The sequence below is a fragment of the Callospermophilus lateralis genome, chromosome 1 (assembly GCF_048772815.1).
Source record: "Callospermophilus lateralis isolate mCalLat2 chromosome 1, mCalLat2.hap1, whole genome shotgun sequence".
NCBI classification, from domain to species: domain Eukaryota; kingdom Metazoa; phylum Chordata; class Mammalia; order Rodentia; family Sciuridae; genus Callospermophilus; species Callospermophilus lateralis.
In genome coordinates, this window is record NC_135305.1 from 39915130 (window position 1) to 39936565 (window position 21436).

At 35.1% G+C, this 21436-nt stretch overlaps 1 pseudogene; it reads right to left on the minus strand.

Annotated features, from left to right (window-relative positions):
- Positions 1-2369: 2369 nt before the first annotated feature.
- Positions 2370-21436, minus strand: part of LOC143397402 (serine/threonine-protein phosphatase PP1-beta catalytic subunit-like) — a 49029-nt pseudogene continuing 29962 nt past the window's right edge.

The window sequence follows — 21436 nt, forward strand, 5'->3', positions numbered from 1 at the left end:
CATAGAATGTGAATCAAGGAAAGGTCTTTAAAGATTCACTATTCCTTTTGTTATGTGGAACATGAGTTCTAGTTAGGATTACCAGCTTGATTATGAAATTGCAGTATTACTCTTTTTGAGAAACATATTTTCGTCTCTTCAAATAGTATTTTTTATTGCTTTTACTAATAGCAACAAATGTTTTCATCTTTTTTTACTTGCATTAATATCCTAACATTTCCCAATGCTTCCCTATATCCTTGCATATTCAAGATTTTTAATCACTTCTCTTTTTTATTGACTAACCTTATAACATTTCAGGTATAAATTCTGTCTTGTGGTTATGTTCTTTTCAAGCTGACCAGGTTCAAAGGGCATTAACATACATATTAAAGCACTATTATCTAAGCATTTAAGAGCCTATGCATTATTTTATCATAATTAAAATGAACATGAGCATCTTTGAAGGGCTAGCAATCTTTAAAATTGGAAGAGAAAAGTGGTGTAGGTTGGACTTTTGTTTGTATAACTGATATAGATGACCAGAGTATTTATTCAATTAAGCCAGGTAAAATTAATTTTTCTATCACTACATCTTTGGTTATTGTATAATGAATATTAACTCTAAATTATTTTCCTAGAAACCTTATGGCAAGAATTAGTTAGTATTAGTTTTATTTTATTAAAAATTTTTGGGGGTACTAGCCTTGGAACTTAGGAGAGCTTTACCACTGAGCCACCTCCCCAACCCTTTTTATTTTTATTTTATTTTTTTCAATTAGAAAACTTTTACTAAATGAGAAAACTATGATGTGCTTTAAAGCACAATGGAATTAGGAAAAAAAGACATATGCATTGTAAAGAACTTTTGCACTGTGCTGAAAATCAAATATTTCTTACAGTAATACAATGTGCCAATCCATAAAATATAAGTTAACAGAATTCTCATTTTATCATTTTCAAAGACAATATTAAGGTAAAGAATTTTATGGTAGCACATATAGAAGGGTATTATAAATATAATGTCTACCCTGTGAATCTTACATATTTTACAATGCTCAATAAAAGATTTTGGAACACATTAATGAATCACAAAACTGTGTCCTGTAAATTCTCCTTCTAAATCTTTATGTTGACTTTTTCTATTACTTGCTATTTGTTAATTATAAATCTAGAAGAAGAAGAAGAAGAAAAATACTGTAATAAATTCTCGATCATGTACAGAGTAAACTACCATAGTTTACTATGTATTTATACGATATCATATGATCTTTGATTATGAAAAACCAGAATTAAAATCTTACTGACACAGTCTTAAAATAGTATACATAGTATATGTATTTGATAATGAATCACCCAATACCAGTAGTTGAAAATACATCCCAAGTTCTCTGCATATTTAATTTTATAAGCATCCATTTAAATACATCCTTTGTACAGAGGGAGAAAAAGAGCATCAGCTTTCCAAGGCTTGTCAAAAAATTATTCTCATGTTTTGTGGATTTAAAAACTAACAAACAACAAAAATTACAAAAACAAAACTGATGCAGGTGAGGGTGTTATTAGGAAGTAGACATGCCAAAAGGTGTTTTGTGCAAATTAAAATCTAAAGCCAAGGTTTTAATCACATTACCAACTACTTGGGTAATACTATACAAGTCTTATCTTAAAATTAAATGAAATGCTACTACACAATAGAGCATCAATAAGCCCAAATCCAAATCAGTGGCAATTTATGTAAAAAGCAAAAATATTTACTATCAGCTGTATGTTTTCCCAAACTATTTGATTAAAAATTATTGGATTGGATAGTTTGCGTATTTTTTAAAACTTTCAATCTCTAAAGTTCCTTTTACTACAATGAGGCATAGTTTTCTTAGTAAGGGCAAACAGGTAGTCAAGTACAGGAAAATAATAGTTGATGAATGTCTTTAAAGGTCTTTCCATGTATCACTTTCAAAAATATTTTAGAAAAAAATTTAAAATAGTTGCCATCATTTTAGGAAAAACAAACAAACAAAACAAGCCCCAAATAGTAAACAACCAAGCAACACTAAAACCACATTGATGGATCATCTTGCTTTCATCTGATTTAACTATCACATCTAGTTTAACTGGAATGCTTTTCAACTTTAAAAATTGTGATACATGAAGATGTAAATTTAATGGATGATTTTGAATTTGGTTTTAACTTCTTTTGCTGAATATTATGAGAGTATACTTATTAAAATACAGCATAGCACACTTTGTATTAGAAAAAAATTTAAGATCCTTTACCCATCTCCTTAAGTTAAAGGTGTGACATCATAAAGGGTGTCAAATGGCTGGATGGTTTTACAGTGCACACGTATATATTAGGAAGTATCTCCTTAACAAGTCTGATGGTTTCTCTATAGAATTTCTTTCTTCACTTTTTTTTTTTTCAGTGAATTAGCTATTTGAGGTAGAGTGACAGGACATCCAGAATTCAGTCCACCATACTGATACTTAGTTTTCATTTCAGATGGTTTCAATATCTGAAATGAACACATCAAAGTTTCATCCACATTCATCATTCTACCAGTATTATCAAACTTGCCACAGTAATGTGGAGCTGAAAATAGGGTGATCAATTGTCATTTTGCAAAAAATTCATATCCATCTTCCACCACCTGATGGGCTTGACAAATCAAGTCCGAATCATGATGATTCAGAAATTTACTGAATTCATCAGCTCCAAAAGCAAAGGAAACACTATGATCAGTTTTCTCCCCAGCCTTGCATATTCTTATCTGGGTCAGACCACAGAAAATCACAGAGCAAACCTATATCAGGGATATCTGTGGGTCCTATTATTCTCCAAATCTGCTCCATAGACTGCAAGTCTGGTGATAGTCCTCCATACAACAGAAGATCTTCTCAGCCACAATGGCAGCTATAGGCAGAGAGTTAAAGCAACCAGTGAAGGTCTTCCACAACTTAATATTAAACCTTCATTTGCATTCATCATAGAATCCATAAATGCATTTGATGATATCACATTCATAATTTTCTCTTGGGAGAAATAAGTTCTCTGGATATTTGATTTTATAAGCCAATAGCAAACAAATGGTTTCCAAAGACTGCTTTCCTCTATCCACATAATTTCTGAATAAAATAGATTGGCTTCTGGTGGGAAACTTCCATATTCAAATAATCTCAGTAAATCTATATACTGTCCATGAATATCTCCACAAATTTTCAGTGGTACTTCTAATTCCAAAAGAATAGGCTGGCTGAGCAAGATTTCATGAGATTGATACATAAGCCCTGAACTTCTGCTTCAGTCATCTGCACAATCTTTCCTGGACAACATCCTTATGCTAAGGAAAAGATCTTTATAAAATCCACTCCCAGAACAGTAATCGGAAGTAACCAAGGGCAATGCATAAATAGAAGAGCAAAGAAATACACATTCCAGGGACACATATGCCCAGCAGCAGGCACCCTTGCCCCTTCTTCGGAAGGGTCACTGGAGGCCAGCATGACAGCCAGGGGAGTACCAAGGCCCTTTCTGAAGGCTCTCTCTCTCTCTCTCTCTCTCTCTCTCTCTCTCTCTCTCTCTCTCTCTCTCTTTTTCTGAAACAGGATCTCACTACATTGCTGAGGCAAGACTCAAATTTGGGATCCTATTGCCTCAGCCTCCCAAGTTGCTGGAATTACACAGGCCCAGCTATTATTTTATTTTTAAAATGATAAATGTGATTGTGGCTGCTCTAACAAATTGCTATCTGTTTAGAGCTTAAAGGAACAACTGTGTTGTTATAAAGGATTGGAGTTTGGAAATCTAAAATAGGTTGACAGGGCTTCATTCTTTCTGGGGCTTGACAGGTAATCTGCATCTTTGCCTTTTCCAGCTTCTGGATCCTCCTCATTCCTAGGCTCATAGACTTGCATCATTCCCACCACTGATTCTCTCATTTCATCTTCTTCTCTGACTGATGCTCCTCTTACTGGTGATTAATTTGGAATAATCTAGGATTATCTCCTCAGCTCAAGGTCCTTTACTTAATTACATCTGCAAAGCCCTCTTGCCAGGCAAGGAAAGCTGTTCACCTATTCTTGAAATTATGATGTGAGCATCTTTGGAAACCATTATTCTGTCTAGTGCATGGTAATACAAATCATTTATAAAAGGTAAAAATGCTAAATTTAAGAGCAAAATAGTTTTTTCAAAACATTTATCCTTGATACAGGATGTTCAAGCTTTTTTCAAATTATCATCCTTGATAGAAGATGTCCAAAACAGTAGTGAAGATGTGAGCCTGTTTTTACTTGTGGGAATCAGTTTAGGCAAAGACAATTTTATTTAAACTTATCTTGATGAGTTAGACTAGTGAAGAAAAACAGGACCCTGGCTTATTTCAGGTCTTGCTTATCCTAAGGGGATGATTTGTCACTTTGAATAATTACTAGAAGCAAAGGACATCTAGTTTCCAGAAGGAGAAAAAAATGTATGTGAATGGAGTTTTGTAAAATATAGTTAATTTCTCTTTCTGAAGGCCTGTGAATATGAACCATCCTACTCATGTGAGCAGGATTCTTGCTGAATCCTGACTGACCACTACAGGAACACTTAGCTCAGATAATTATGTGAGGAAGAAAAAATATTATTTCCCTGAAAATTTTCCATGTAACATTTTAAAAATGATTCAACTATATCTTGTGATTGGTATTTTTGAAAACTTTGGCTGTTTCTCTACCACTGTGGCAACTCATTGCAGCATTTATGACATTCTGGGGAACATGATTGATGAGTTTTACTTTTTTTCTTTGTCTAGAGGAAAATAGTCCAAAGTTTTAAATGACTTTTTCATATAAACAATAGAGTGATTATACTATTGTTATTTTTCAGTTCTTAAATAATATCTGAAAGGGATGAGCTAAAAAAATTCAATGATTGGGGAACCAAATCTGGGCATTAGATCACATCTCTATGATATGAATGCCGTAAGAAAGTCTTGCATTCTTAAAGTTAAGTGTGAATCTATCATATATTCACTATAATTTTTAAGAAGACTAAGGGGAAAAGAAGATGAGACAAATGAATTAATCTTTTGGGGGGAGATTTTTGTAGAAAGATAGGATAAATAGGTTCAGTGTAGTGAAAACAACCTATGATTGATATTAGGGCATAGGGTCCCCCTTGCTGAGCTCAGGGTGGAGATTGTCAGAGGGGGTATGTTCTGCCCTGGTTCCATGCAATGACACCTCACTCTGGATCTGTATGCAGTGGTGTATAATCTTCCCAACACATGCCATGTAGTCAATAAACATTTCTACAATAAAAGAAGAAGGATATATAAAATTAAGGGATGAAAAGCCTTATATCCTTCTCAGCCTTACTTTGTAATTCATTTTTCTTATGTATAAGTGAATTAAGCTGAGGCTTGAGAGTGACATGTTTAAAGTATCTAATGAGAAACCAATAAAATTAAATAACTTAAGACCAATTGTTTCTTATTTTTTAGATATTTGTGTGAAAGAAAAGTAATGCTGGAAACCACAGGAGAAAGGATGGAATAAATTTAGTATAATTTTACTTTAATTAATTTATTTATTTACTTATTTATTTTTGTCTTCTGGTACTGGGGATTGAACCCAGAGATACTTTGTTACTGAGTTAAATATCCAGCCCTTTTTATTTATTTATTTTTTATTTTGAGAAAGGATCTCACTAAGTTGCTTAGGGCCTTGCTAAGTTGCCCAGCCTGACCTCAAACTTGCAATCCTCCTGTGTCCTTGGTTGCTGGGATTACAGGCATGTGCCACCACACCCAGCTTACTTTTTTTAAAAAAATAATATGATCAGTATTTAAACTATTATCCTAGTTAAGGTCAATCAGAATTGATATATACAAATTAAATATGTCTGGTTGTTATCCCAATATTGGGTACACAGTTAGTTCAAATTTGAAGCAGATGAGACAGCAGTGCTACACTAGCAGTTATCAACATGATCACCAAGAGACACTGGCCCCTTAAATCCAAATTAAATGTGCCTGAATCCCAAGGTAACTGTTTACCTTTATTCTAGACATCTCAAGCTGTAGAATCTCTTTCCTTCTGAAGTCGCCTATTTCTGGATTACTTCAAAATCTTACATATATAATTTCCTATTTCTGCTCTATGATATGCTTCCCCACATTTCTGTTCTTCCCTTGAATTACCTGTGTACATTCTCAGATTCTCATTAGATCAAGTTTTCACATGTAGAGAACTAATCCTTGATGTTTTTGAAAAATGGAAAAGGTTTCAAACCATAAGGTAAAAACCTGTACTTGAGTACTGGACATTTGCATTATTAAAAAAAAAAAAAAGTCATTTATTGCCATTTAGTCTCTAGCCTGGTTAACTCTTATCCAGAGATTTGGTGAAATAATGTGTTCAGCAACAGCCTTGAATTTCACATGCTCTCTTCCCCACTCATTTCTGTAAAGAAAAAGGAACATAGAGAGGTTCCCCACCCCCGTTGATATGCATTTGTTTTCCTTCTACAAAAGATAGCTATCACTATAGGTAGTTTATTCGATTAAGTAACATCTTTTCCTTAAAATGGTATTAGATGAAGTTATGGTAGTGCTTTCAATGTTAGATTATAACTGTGAAGTTAAGAGAAAAAACCTGGGAAATTCAATCAATTGGTACAGATCTGGTGACACATGGCAGTCCTTTCTATGTTTCTTAAATAGTTGGAGTAGAGATGAAATCCTGCTCAGAACCTTTGAAAAATTAAATGATAGAACATATGTGCAAAACTAATGGATGTGTAAGTTAAGCATGGTTTAGCTGTGAACAGTCAAGAAAACTTGAATGTTCATGTTCTTTAGATCATATGTAAGAGGAATCCCCTTGCACAGAGAGTTCAGCTGCTTTCTGGTTAATAAGGAAATACCACAAAATGATCATCATTCTCCTCAGCAGCAGATTGCTTTGGGCTCTACAATTACCAACGCAGCAATGATCTGGGAATTTTCTTTGGGTATAAGAAAAAATCTACCATTTAAAGATGAGTATTTTGGAATTTCACAAGTACCTTTCTAGAAAGAGGTAAATATGGTATGAATACATAATGAACCACGTTTTTAATTTTCTTTTCACAAATTCCTGAAGAAAGTGAGGTAAATTACTTCTCCAGTGTACTCATATATTATGTGATACTCTAGGTCTCAAAGGAATTAATGCAACTTTCACTGTAACATAAATTCAAATTCAAGTAGTTGTTTATGAAATAGAAAGTTCTTCTTGAGCTGATCTCTGTGTGGTCCAGAGACTATTCTTATCTATTTCAAAAAGTGTTGTAATTTGACTCAATTTAAGTAGCCTGTTTGAAATTAGGTAGAAAAGATTGTTTATTTGAATATTCATATTTAATGCATTATTTTGGTGTCATTTGAGAATAACTCAATCCAGAAAATGAACCCATAGTCAAAACCAGTGAAGACAGAGTAATATGGTGGTCCCAGTGCAGAGCTTTGAGACCAGGTAGTAGTCTCAAATCCTTCTTCTGTTTCGCACTCGTTGTGTGACTTCCATGACATTAAGCCATCTTCTCACTTTTTCATCTGTGGAATGGAGAGAGGTGGTGGCTGTGAAGAATAAATTAATTAACAAATAAAATTCTTGGCAAATACAAGTCTTGAAAATATTTTTTATAAATGTTTATGTAGTATTCCATCTAATAACTTCTATTTGAAACAAACATATGTGTAAAATAGGCATGGAAAATATGCTAATTTTAACCCATTTAGATTTCAAAATGCTCATTTTCTCTTAAAAATGAAGAACAGAGTATTAGTATGGAATTTTAGACAAAGTGTAAATAAAGCTAATTTTGACATTTTGGTTATATTTCTAGTTGGAATACTAGGTAAAATACTTATGCATTTTAGCAAGCATGATAATGTAACACTGAATATAGAAAATACTTGTGTTAATTAGCCAGTGCTGAATAAATTCACAGTGTAGAGTTGAGGTTAGGTTTTTTTCCCTGATATTTGTACTGTGTAATAAAATATTGCTCATCATCTCTATTTTTACTGAGAAAATATTAATTTAAGAACTAGAGGAATGAAAGTTTTTCCTATTTTATTGGTGCATTATAATTATACATAATAATGAGATTTGTTGTTGTTGTTATATATTCATACCTACATACAACACAACAATATAATTTGGTTCATATTGTTCCCCAGATTTCCCCTTTCGCTCCTCTCCTTCATCTCCCTGGTCTCTTTCCTCTTTCTATTGGTGTCTCTTCCAACTTCATGAGATCCACCCCACCTCTCTTTTTCTTTTTCCTCTTTAGCTTCCTTATTTGAAAGAAAAACACATGACCCTCACTTTCTGATTTGAACAAGGAAAGCCAATAATTAATGAGGAAATTGGTTTTGCAATGTTAAGAAAAGTGAGGGTTTTTTTTCTCTTTATTTTAGAACTTGATTCATTAACAGAAAAATAAAAATCCTATTTTAAGAGACAGTGGTAAAACTTTATAAGAATCCTGAACTGTTTAAAGAAAAATGACTTGAAGGTTTTCAGGATGGTTATTTATCTTAGAAAATTGACTTCATGGTAACCATTGTAAAATGCTAAGCATATTAATATTTTCACTGTTTAAGCTGGAATAAAATATAGAATGCAATAAAAAGAATTTTGTTAACTAAGGTAAAAATGAAAGAGTTAAATCCGTTAAACACTGTAGGTATTCTTAAATTACTGATGAATAAGTCTAGAGAATGAGAAACTGACCCTGTAAACTTATTTATATTTTTATATCTTCTTTGTCTGATGGCATTAGCTTCTCTCATTTATATTCTGTCTTGACGTCATCTCCTAAATTTTTGCTGCCAACACCTGCACTTCTTAAATCCTGTTTCTACTGATCTGATGGAATGGTCTGAGATCTCGAGGACTGTGGTGGAGCTATAGATGTTAAGGAGTTAATGTCCTCTGAGCTCTTGGCAGGCCAGAGCAAGCAAGACTGTTCTCAGGACATGTTCAGTTGACATGGTCAGACTTGCCATGAGTTCCTCTTGAGACTGTGGACCTGCCTCATGTCTTTCCCTTGTGGTGGAGTTATTTTGGGGAATGTTCCTGTTATGCTTAGCTGCTAGTACAGATCCAGAATAAAGATTAAGGGAAAAAAAAAAAACCCGTAAAAGTAGAATTGTTTTAAAAAAAGATATTTTAGTATTTTGTCTTCCTAACCTCAAGGTTGCATTCCATGGTTGGGAACCCACTGTAAACTTTAAAATGCTGTGCCTGCCAATAATAAACATCCTTAGCTGCACCAAGCTTTTGATCCCCTGTGTCCCCTCTTTCATCTTGCTCAGCTCTTCAGTCCCTGTCAACACTGATCCTCTTTTTTTTCCCCAGTTTAAAACTGCTTGAGAGTCTTTGCCAATCCTCAGAAATATATTTTTGATTTTGTCAATATCTCCAGCATAAAGTAACTACTTTGTCAAGCTTCTTGGTGGACAATCTATACCTTTGCTCCTCATCAGAGTATGATTTACTGCCACTTATCACTGTCCTGTCACTACCTTTACCAGTCACCAGAGATTGATCTCTGTCAAATTACACGATTTCTTATAATCTGAAATCTACCAATCCTCTTTGTAGCATAGGACAAGTTTTCGCGCTGAGACTCTAGAAATCCTACCTTACCTTTCTCAACAGTTTCAATGTATGCTATTGCCCTTATTGTCCATAAAATATTGTTGACCCCAGGGATATGCCTGCATGTCTTAGAGAAAACATAGACTTAATTTAACCTAAACTAAATTTGTATCATTTCCATTGCCCCATTTGTATCTCTTTCACTTTTCCTTATCCCATTGTGACTGCATCATGTACACCCATCTTAAGCTGGAAACCTCTGAGTCATCATTGCATGCCTGCCTCTTGGTCATGAAACCTTGGGACAACTCTCTCTTCACTCTTACAAAGAGACTTCAGTGGCTCAGTGGCATGTGTGAGGCACTGGGTTTGATGGATCCTCAGCACACATAAAAATAAATAAATAAAGATATTGTGTCCATCTACAACTAAAAAAAATAAAAATATTAAAAGGAGAGAGAGAGAGAGAGAGAGAGAGAGAGAGAGAGAGAGAGAGAGAGAGAGACTGAGACTTCCACAGTCTGCCCCCTGGCTCAGCATGGACAGGATTTAGAAATTTTCTTATGATTCTTCTACAGAATTTTTCAACCCTGTGGTTGCTTCTCTGATTTCATCCACTTTTAATTCTTTCCTTATTTGCTTTCTAAATATCCTTTGGAGTCCATTTTCAAATTATCTTGCTTCTTTTGGCATCAACACCGAGGAGAAGTAAATGACAGGATTCGTTTGTCTTTTGCTGGGGACTTCTAGGTCCATCATCTACCAGGATCAAACTGAAGATTTTTATCTTTGAATCCCTTGAGAATGTAGTGGGACAATGATGATGTCAAGTTGCATCTGACTTCCTCAGAGACACTGCCTTTTTAAAGGCAAAATTCACTTCTTCACATTGAACAAAAATGGTAATAATGAAATTCTTTCCATCTTTGTAAATGATAATTTATATTTTAATCCATGAAGTTACTAAATGCATGTTGTTTTGATTCTTTAGAATAGAGATGATCAAGTCACTTGTTTAGACACAGGATATTCTTTGCTGGAGGAGAAGTCAGTCAGTGTGTTAACATTGCATGCTAATAGTAGTGTGACCTGTCATGCTTTTCTTGCGAATGAGAAGAAATTTTAGGCCTGAAAATTTTATTTTCCTTAGCACTCCACTTTGGGTAATTATTTATTCATGCTATATGGTTAGAAAATAGCATGATTAAGTCATTTGCAAAGACTGGGGGGGAAAAGCCAAAGTGTTGTGAATAGAAAAGAATTGCAAATGCTCTTTTAAAACCATATATTATAGATTAGAATAGTTGCTGCTAAACATACACAAAACCCCTTCTTTTAGGTTAATTTAGACCATGTTTATCTCTTTCCTCCAAATCTCATCCTCATTATATAACTATGCAAGAGAGAAAGAAGGGTAGCCAAGTTAAGATTCACTGTGATGCAGTCAAGAATAAGAATGAATACAACAGGAATAGTAGTGGGATGCAATGGAAAGGAAAAATATTTGGGAGGACAATCAATAGGACAGTAAAAGAAGACAAGAATAAATGGGAATAGGCAGTAATGCGTCACACAGCTGGAGAGACTGCCCTTCACTATGATGACAAAGTCAACCCTCAAAGATGGTACTCAGGTTTCTGATTTGAGTAAGTAGGTAGATGGTCATTCTATTCACTGACTTAGGAAGAATAGAAAGATACATGGTTTCTGGTGGGGTGGGGGAATAAAGACTTCAGTTTGGGACATGCTAACTTTGAAATATCTGTGACCTAGTGGAGGTTCATAACCAATTGGTGGTAAGATATATGAGTCAGGACTTCATGGAACATTTTTTTTTTGCAGGAGGGCTACTGGGGATTAGAGTCAGGGGCACTTAACTACATCCCCAGCACTATTTTGTATTTTATTTAGAGACAGGGTCTCACTGAATTGCTTAGTGCCTCACCCTTGCTGAGGCTGACTTTGAACTTGTGATCCTCCAATTTCAGCTTCCCAAGCCACTGGAATTATAGGCATGCACCACCACACCTGGCTGGAATTTTTCTTGACAGTAGCTTTGAATTTGTCAATATCAGCATGAGACAATAATTAAAGATTCAGAAATAGATGAGCATTTACCAGGAGAATACACCGAGTAAGAAAAGTGAAGGGCCAGCTCAGTTCATTTAAGGGAAAGAAAGGAAGAAAAAAAGAAGACATTCCTACTGAGGTAGGAAGAAACTCCATGCAGAATGATGCCACAAAATAAAGAGGAAAGGAGCAGAGATTTTTAGCATATATATAAGGGAATACGTAGTGAACTGGGTCAACTGCTGCCAAGACACATAAAGGAAAAAAGTAAAACCTAATCATAGCATTAGGCAAGAAGATAATTTTTCAGGTTTTTCAAAGAGAATTTAATGTATGGAATTTGTAAAATGGGTGTAGTGGAACTAAAAAGAAAAAAATTGAAAAGTTAACTCTATGGCAACAGAGGTAGTAAATATAGGTAGTGGCTACCATACCTGGGTTGGGGAACATAGAGACCAGAACTTGGAAGCCTGGAAGAGAGGCCCTGCAGAGCTGGGACTTGGATCTTGTTGAGTTGGGGGCTGCAGAGTGCACCTGTGATTGCTGCTGATACCTATGAGGGAGTCCAGTAAGAATGACTCTGTAAGATAAAGTATTTACCTTTTAAAGTGCTTTTATTTGGGGTTCTAGTGGCTGGTATTTTTCAGGCAATCAAATTTTGTCTCCCAAGTAAATGACTATATTCTCAAATTCTCACCTATGCAGACCATCTTGAATAGATGACAGTCAAGGCCTGGTTGTTCATATTTGGTATCCCTTTTTCTGCCCCACATATTAGAAGACAAAGCAGTTTGGAGAATGGATGCAATCTAAACATGCAAGATGTTCAACAGTTGCAACCCAATTTCCCAGGTCTTAGTATGCTCAAGAATGGGAGGAGACATTAAATATATTCACTTTCTTATCCCTTCTGTTGGCTGTCACTGGCTCCTCATCTATCAAGTTACTTCTTTGAGCTGATCTCCAAAGCCCTCTAGTAATTGATACATCCTTGGGTTTTCCCATCTTCTCCACTATGAATCACCAAAGAAGTCAGGCTGTACCAAGTAGGTCACAGTCAAGCCCACCTCCTTGAAGGTAGTTTTTCCTATGTATACTAGAAATTTTGAGTATGTAGCCCTGTGTATCTTTTCCTTTGAACAAATCAAGGAATGGCATATGCAGTGAAAATGGGGACCCAGGTTGAGCTCAATTGTGGAAATGCTTAAGTATATTCTCTTCTGCCTTTGTTGTTTCTTCCCCCTATCTATCAACTTTACTGAGTGTAAAGAAGAATCTCCCTTGTGCATATTTAGTTCTTCACAAGGAGTAAAGCTGAGGCCACAATGCTTGATTTCTACCATAAATTATACAAGCTACTACAACCTTCACAAGGAAATCACAAGGAAAAGAATATAGACTGTGTACACATCCATTTGCATTTTTATCCGTGGCAAATTTCTGAAAGCATAAAATCTGTGACTTTTTCTGAACGAGAACATTTTAAATTTGGTTATTGGTATTTCTTATGCCTCTCCTTCCTTTCCCACATTTCTCTTTGTAGACAGATCTTCCTAAACTACCTGTTTTCTCCTTAGTACAGAGTTATTTATTAATGGACTTGGTGATGGCTTAGTTTCTTATGGAAACTGCTGATGGTAGGAGATAGAGTTTGATGGGTCAGGAAGAGAATGGAAGGTGAGGAAGTGGAGATAAAGTGTGGAGATACACTTTGGAACATTTGGTGTATGAAGTGGAAAGCAGGGAGTGACAATAAGTGAAGGAAATACAAAATCAGGAAATACTGTTTTAAAAAGCATGAGACTTGAGTATAATCAATTATTGATGGGAAAGAATATGCTGACATGGAAGGATCAAAGACAATTCAGTTCCTGGGGAGGAAAGGAATGAAAATATTTCCAGAGAACTGGTAGAAAGATTAACCTTCAATAAGAGGAGGAGAAACTTCTTCGACTGTAATAGGAAGAACAAAGAAAACCAGAAATAGATACAAGTTACTTTTCCAGGTTAGTGGCAGAATAATGGAAGAATCTCAAACTGGTGCTTCTCTGTAAAGATGGAAGCAGAGTCATCTATTGAGAGAAAGGTGAGGATAGAGTCAGGCATTAGCACACTGAGAGTTAGAATAACAGCAAAAAATTATTACATTACATGTTTCAGGATATTTTCTGTGCAACCTGTATGAACTAGTTCAGTTAATCCTCCAAACAATCCTATTGCTTAATTGCTATTGGTATCCCCATTTTAGAAATGAGGATGGAGGGTGGATCTGAACCAGCCTTTGAGAAGAAAGGGAAAAGAAGTTGACATTGATTTTGTTGAGGTTAGAGACCATGAAATTTCAACGGCACTAAGCTAATGAATCTCACATCTTAATGACAGCATGCAAATAAACTTCTAAAGCAAGCATCATGAATATGACTTGAAAACAGCTCTTAATATATGTGTTAAAATTAAAAATATATTATGTTTATGTGTCTATTTCCTCACAAGAAGGAAGACTATGGGCCTTGACCATCATGGTATTCTCACACCCGAAGGCTTATAGTAAGCAATATCAAAGATTATAATGAATCAGTTCAAACTAGTTTCCATCCTCTCTTGCTTTACAGATTCAACTAATGCTTTCTTTTATTTGTTAAGTTTTCCAAATTTCTCCAACGACTCCACATATGATCTTTTAAAAAAATATTTTTATTAGCATATAGTTATACTTAATTGCTGAGTTCCACATATTATCTTGTTCTGTTTCGTTCTGAGCCTTTTCATGTTTTTTCTAGTGCTGTGATGCATGAGTTTGATTGTGTTTATAACTTTATCATGTAGTATCCATAAATGAATGTATACTTCAATTATAGCTGAGAAGAAAGGGTCTAATGTGAAAGTTGCAGATTTGATAGCACTTTTGTTGCAAATTAAGAAAAAATGACTACAGTCATTGGAGATAATCATTACAGTTCAATATTACTCTCAGACATAAAGATTTTTGGTAATTTCTTCCACTGGAATGATAGGGTTGTGAGCTCCTGAAGGGATTAATTTGGCACTCACTGCAAATGTTTAGCCTCCATCTGGCTCCTTCTAAAGTTCAGTAAGCCTCTCTACTTATTCTCCATCCACTGTTAGTTGATATTTGCTTATAGAAAGAAAACAACTCTGACATTAGCATAACCTAAACAGAAAGCATCAGCCCTGCCGACAAGTTGACTTTAGCCCAAGGAAACCCATGTCAGACTTGTCTTCTAAACTTCAAGATGATAATTTTTTTTTTTTTTTTTGGCTACCTGGTTTGTAGCAATTTGCTATAGTAAAAGTAGATAGTAGTAAACTACATGTTGAAGTTATCAACAAAGACAGAACTAAGTAAAAGATACTAAAATGTTAGAGTCTGTAAACAAGTCAGGATGGCACCTGGCATTTTGCCAGAGAAATGTTAGAGTCTGTAAACAAGTCTGGATGGCGCCTGGGAAAATGCCAGAGGGAGTAGTTTGTGAAGTAACACCAGCGAGCCATTAAGTGTGGAGATTCCTTTTTGGTTGACTGCTGTATCTAGTTTATATTAATTAGGTAAGCTGTGTGGAATGTATAAATACCCCTCCTGTCCTACAATAAATGACTTCCACTCCTGCTGTATCAATCTACACAAGTTGCTCGTCAACCCCCTCCCCATTATTTTGCTGCAGCCAGACTGTGGCACTAAAATTTCTGGTTGAGATGATAATTCTACACTGCCCAGAATGTCTTCTAGAAAAATGTCAACAGCTACTTTACCTTAAACCTACATAGATACATTATTCCCTGATTGAGTTATTGACTTAACTTCTTATAGCAAATTATTAGCACATAAATCACCAATGTGTTTATGTACTCTTAGTAGTAAAAATGCAGGGTCAGAGAAAGTGTCAGTTGACCTGATTACAAATCTCAAGCCAACATACAGTGATATAGAAGAATTCAGCTATCCCATAGAATATTGAAACATGTTTAGTTCTTCCTTTATGATAGTATGATATAATATTTATCACTGATTTGTAATTTAAGTCTTACCACAAATTGTAATAAGAATTTTACATATTCCATCTTGTATATCAATATATTAGATGTAATCTCCATTTTACATGCAAGCTTTAAGTAAACTGGCTCCTGTTCAGTGTTAGGAATATCTGATCCTGAAGTTCATTTCTGCCCCTATGAAAGCTTTAGGAAGCTAGTGTGGAAGCACTGTCTCATCCCTTAGTCTTTAAAGTAAGTGGGTCGGCTACAGTACTGTTTTTGCATATCTATGCTTCTGCATAAAAATCACTCAAACTTGATTTTTGCTGTTTTGCTTTGCAGAACATGACCTATTCTAGGATAAAGTGCCCTTCTTAAAGTTTATGCTATGGACATTGAATTAAAAGGGAAGATGTGGAACTAAATGGTACTCTGTGTCCCAGATTCTATCAAAGGAGACTACCTTCAAGAGTTTAAAATCTGGCAGCAGCAAAATTTGCTTTAGGCCTTACTATGGCATATGAGAATTTATCAACAGGAAAAATATTTAAAAATTAACGTATGAAGCAACTTTTTGACTTGATTATATTCAAGTCAAAATGTGTCAACATAGTTCATAATTTTATACATCTGATATCATGGTACAGGTGTTAACTAACAGATCACCGACAAAACACTCAATCTTTGGCCAATTTGAAATTATGTACAAAGAATGGACTTTCTGGTAGATCAAACTGTGCTGAATGTTTTAGTTTTTACTAAAAATTTAAAAATTGTGGGACTGAAGTGACTAAAAATTTAAACTCTTGATTTGCATATGATATTGGTTTTATAGTAAAAGGGACAAGTCCACACAAGACAGACAGAAAAAAAAATCCATATCATGACCAATAATTTGAAGTATTAAACTTTTTTAAGTGCTAGTCAAAATATTTATACTTTAGAAAATCAGAATTTGGAAGTTTCCCTAATATTATTAATTTTGACAAAACCTAGTACCTAAAACACTCAGAAAGTGAGAGGAATACCAAATTATTCTCCCCAGAAAAAGTCAATTGTCCCTCTAATTTCTAGATAGTTCTTACTGACTGCCACACTTTTAACTTTCTCAGCTTATCTCACATTTTTATTGTGGCTGAAAGTGTCTCTTTCCAATGCTTATCTGTGGTGGACAGCAATCCATATGGATTTTGATCAATTAATTTTGATTTCTAATTGAACCAGGGGAGAAGGGAATATGAGAAAGAAAAGAGACATCAGTTCTTGGTAAATTGACAAAATAAATGAGAAAAATGTGAAAAAAAGTTATTAAGCTTGGAAGAACACTAAAAATTAAAAAAAAGGGGGGGGGGGCTGGGGATGTAGCTTGGTGATCAAGTGCCCCTGGGTTCCATTCCCAGTACAAAAACAAAACAAAACAAAACAAAAAACATAAAATGATTCATGTTGTGGATCAGATTTATGCTTTATCCACTGTTGGGGACTGAACTTACCACAGAGGTATATCCCAGATCTTTTCATTTTTTTTTTTTATTTTATTTTAAGACAGGGTCTTGTTAAGTTGCCCAGGCTGGTCTTGAACTTTCAATCTTCCTGCCTCAGCCTCCCTGGTCACTGGGATTATAAGCATTTGCCAGCAAACTTGGCTCTGCTTCTGTTTTAATATAGATACAAATGGCTATGCTATGATTAAAAAAAGGAGCTTCCTTATTTTGTATTAATCTCAAAGATTAGAAATATTTATAGAAGTCCAATTTTATGAGACTGACTCACACATTAGATTTTGTGGCAGACAGAATTCTAAGATAATCCAGAAGATTGTAATATATATTATCTATCATCTATCTATCTATCTATCTATCTATCTATCTATCCATCTATCTATCTATCTGTCTATCTACCTATCTATCTATCTATATCTTTTCCCAGTTATTTAGCTATACATTAATCTAGGTGTTGCTGTGTAAACATTTTGCAGATGTAATTACTGCCCTAAATATTAAGATGCCCTTAAGATAGAGATCTTGATTGGTGGATATAATCACATGAGCCCTTAAGAGGATGGATCTCTTTTTGAAATTAAATTGGATATATGAGAGAGAGTTGGTACATGTGAAGATTCTTTATTGTTGCTTTTGAGGATGGAGGCGGCTATGTAAGGAGCTTGAAGTAACTGCTAGGCTACAGCCTACAAGAATATGGGGCCTAGCACAGTGGCACACACCTGTAATCCCAGTAGCTTAAGAGGATGAGATAGGAGGATCATGAGTTAAAAAGTCAGCCTCAGCAAGGGAAAGGCTCTAAACAACTCAGTGAGACCCTATCTTTAAATAAAATACAAAATAGGGCTAGGGCTGTGGCTCAGTGGTCAAGTGCCCCTGAGTTCAATCCCCAGTACCCCCCCCCAAAAAAAAAAAAAAGAATATGGGGACTTCAGCCCCATATCCCTAAGAAACTGGATTTTGCCAATAATATGAATGAGCCTAAATATGTACTCTTCTTCAGAGCTTCTAGAGAAATCATTCTTGTTGACACCTTGATTACAAGTCCCTGAACTGCAAACCTAGACAAGCTGCTCCTGGATTTCTGATCCATAGAACAGGGAATAATAAATGGTATTGTTTTATGCTGACAGGTTTGTAAAAATTTGTTATACAGCAATAGAAAACTAATATGGATTTAAAGAACATAGAAATATCTCAATCTTTGCTGCTTATTGTTATGATTTTTGAAAGCTGATATTATAGAAAATCGTGCTGACTTTTTTCTATTCAGAATGCATCTCTTATTTTCAATTCATCACTACTGACTACTTAGGAATTTGTTAAATGAATTATTCATTGCATTTAATATATTTGTTAAATCTCTGTATTTCTAGGCCCTAGAATCCTAATCACTTTAGTCCTTTGGCATATGGCAGTACATTCATCTCCTTGATTATTTTCACTGGTCTTTTAAAAATATTTTTCCTGAAGAGCAGTGATTAGACCTGAATAGGAATGAATGTTGCAGACAAATCAGGATTTTGTACAGAAGACTTTCAGGGCAGTTGTTGGAAGTAGAGAAAGCAGAAAAGAAGGTTTAGGGGGTTACTCATAGTGTCAGTGGCATTTATTTTACATTTACTATTGTACTTCTGATAGGAAATGGTCCCTATAAGCAGGCTTTCTTCTGTAGAAATTGAGTGAGTATTCCAAATCCAAAGCCTAGTATAAATGGCAGATTTGTAAAGACGTTGTGGAAACCTTGAGAAGACACTTCCTTATGCCATCTCTCAAGGAAAAATAAATAAATAAGTCTTGTCAGCATTAGGAGCCTCCCATTTGTTCAATTTGCAAGGTTGGCCCTGGAGCCTGGATTCTTCTCCTCCACAGGTTTTCTTTCTTTACAGTTCTCTCTTGGGCCTATGTATAGAAGTGCTTCCTGTTAAGGGGATGCCTCTGAGGAAGGAGCTATGGAGCTGAATGCAGCCTACTTTAGTTTGAAAACAAAACAAAACAATAACTAAATAAATCCTGAAAAATCATTTATGGTGTAGTTCATCTCACCAGGGTTGAAGAGCAATGTCTGGCATGTGGTAGACATTCAATGAGAGTTTTATAGAGTGCCCAGAAAAGGTTCCCCCATGATCTCTCACCCCAAGTTAGATAATTTTCTGCAATAGTCACAGGGCTAAGGATATAGCCATGCTCTTGGATACTATTTATTTCAGTAAAAGGATACAAAGCAGTGACTGCAAAGGGAAAAGGTGCATGTGATGAAATATGGGAGAGACCAAACACAGAGTTTTAATCTTTTTCCACTAGAGTCATTTAGGATGTGCTTAATTACCCCAGCATTGAACTGCAACAACACATGAAAGTATCATCTACCATGGAAGCTTATTAGAAACTCAGATCCAGGGTTTGCTGCTCCTGTAGGAAGGCTTTGCCTAGCATCCCAACTGCCAGAAGGAAAGCAGGTGTTTAGCATAAACCACACTGTTTGCACAATCAGATTAGCGAGTCACTCTTACCAGTTAGGGTGGTAAGAACCCTACCAAATATAAGTTCCCAGATGCCCAATGGGAAATAAATCTACAAACAGACTTCTAAGAATGATGGTCTCAGCCTGTTACAATAACTCTTCTCTGCATGGTACCAAAGTAGAAAGTTAGAATGAAAGACCTATCCAATGTCTACTTGGCCAATACTCTTAGGAACAGAGCATGTTGATTGGCAACTAGAACAGAATTTGAATTTTTTTGTTTGTTTGTTTTAGCCACCTGCAGCCAATTCAAGAATCATTAAATCTGTTTCAAAGCAAAATATGATGTGTGGAAGATTAAAAAGAAAGATATTCCTTAAAGATTTAAATGAGCCTATGGCTTTCAAAGACCCCTTCTTTCTTCCATTTATTCAACAAATTTATATAGAGAAGCTATTATGCATCAGACATGTTCTGGGTACAAAATAATAGCTTAAGCAAGAGAAAAAAAATTCTCTGCCCTTTAAGGTTTACATTATAGTGAGAGGAGAAGAAAAATGCAAAAAAAAAATACTAAGAATAAACAATACAACCAGGAAAAAGTATTAGGAATATAGAGATAATGGTGACCTTGAAAGAAGTGGCTTTGGTAGGTATTTGTAAGTTTTTTTAGTTATTAGGATCAGAGACTCAATCTAGCTACTTAAGTAAAACCACCAAAAACAGGACCAGCTCCAGTGACCGACTTTCACAACGGGCTCAGAAAATTCCATCTTCCTTGGAATAGCTTTGTATTGTACAGCTCACTTATTTCAGAATTTACTGGAAGTTGTCTTTAGCTTCTTAGTGCCTCACATATTCTAGTTTTTCAGTTTCAGATTCCTAAGAGGAAAGCCTGATTTTTCACATAACTTTTGATTCCAGGACATAGAGCATATCCTGGTAAGTCACCACCATGGCTTCCTTTGGATTAGGTTTCCAGGGCTGTGAGTATCTCAGTGGCAAAGTGTTTGCCTACTAGTTTCTATCCCCATTTGGTCACTGGTGGTTTCTAGGAGGGTTGCACGTTGGCATCACATGATAGAAATTATGAATAAGAGACAGAAAATGTGTATAACAACCATTGAGAGGCTTACAGACAATCTAAAGGCATTTTTGAACTTCATAATTCTGTTAATATTTCATTTTCTTGAGCCAAGCAGTTGAATAAATTAACTTTTTAGCTTTTACTCTGCCATCAAAATGACTTTGGAATTGTAGGGTTCAAATAATTTGTTGACAAACTCCATTTGACCCTGTCCATCTAACACTAAATTGAATCTGGATACCACACTTTTGTATCACATGTATTTCCCCAGATGTAGTTGTAGCAGCTATTAAAGATGATATTGAAGATGATGTCTTTTTGTAGAGTGATGAAGAGTAGGACAGTTAACTGCCATTCAGCCCACCTTAAGGCAGGATAGCATGAATTCCTCTCCATTATTATGCACACAATTATGTAGGTACTATTAGAGTATTTCTTTAGTCTTGTTTGTGTCATAACAAATTGAACACATTACTTTTGGGTAAAGTTTTTATAGTACTAATCTTCTAAATTCAAGGACTACATTAAAAGAAAAAATACAACTTTTACTGGGAATGAAATCAGATGGCTATTTCCTTATTTCTGTATGAAACACAAAGATAAGCATGGACAGTTGGCTGAGATCACTTTTAAACAAATGTGTAATTCAATGATTGGAACCAACTTAAAGACTTTATATCTACTATTAAATCATAATAAAGT